The following is an 856-nucleotide window of genomic DNA, read 5'->3' as shown; positions in this document are numbered from 1 at the left end:
CGATGCACCTTTTGAATGATGCTCTTTTCAAATGATGCTATTATCTCATTGTGTTGTAATACAATCATGCTATTGATGGTTTCCCAAACACTGCATATATCACCAATATTATCTTGTAATATCCTTTTCAAACTCCAATGTGCCGACTCAACCCTTTGTGTTGTGGTGTTCCCAAAGTGCATAACTCTATTTGTCCACGCCTCAACAAACCTTTCCTTGTGAGGAATTAACTCGTGTACATAATCATGAAAAATAGAACAGCTACTACAAATTCCTTCAAATATAGCCAACTTCATGTAGTACGGAGCCTCATCATAACTGTAAATAAGAGCCTCCCATGCCTCCATTATTTGCACTTGCTTCTTTTTTGGAAACACGGCCATCTTGCACTTGACTTTGACATTCTTGCATATATGAAACAAGCATAATAAATTCACTGCTTTTGGAAAAACATTTTCAACTGCGTTCATCAAAGCAAGGTCTCTATCAGTAACGATGACTTCAACTTCACCACTTGTAATCTGTTCTTTCACCATTTGTAGTGCCCATGTGAAGTTATCAACACGCTCAGACTGTAGATATGCAAATCCCACACAAAATATCATTTCAGTAGATGTAACACCAATAATCTCAAGTAATGGCATTCGATACCTACAAGTCTTGTAAGTGCTATCCATAATCAATATTATGTGAAAATTATTCACAAGATTGATAGCGTCTGGATGAGCCCAAAATATGTCCCTCAACTCATCTGAACCATCTACCTTCCTATATCGATAAACGTATTTGTCGCGTTCCATCAATGTCAAAAGATGTTGCATTTATGTTCTATTACCTCTAAGTGATGAACGATATG

Source organism: Cicer arietinum, chromosome 7 (genome assembly GCF_000331145.2).
Source record: "Cicer arietinum cultivar CDC Frontier isolate Library 1 chromosome 7, Cicar.CDCFrontier_v2.0, whole genome shotgun sequence".
NCBI lineage: Eukaryota > Viridiplantae > Streptophyta > Magnoliopsida > Fabales > Fabaceae > Cicer > Cicer arietinum.
Note: the sequence above shows the minus strand (reverse complement) of the source record.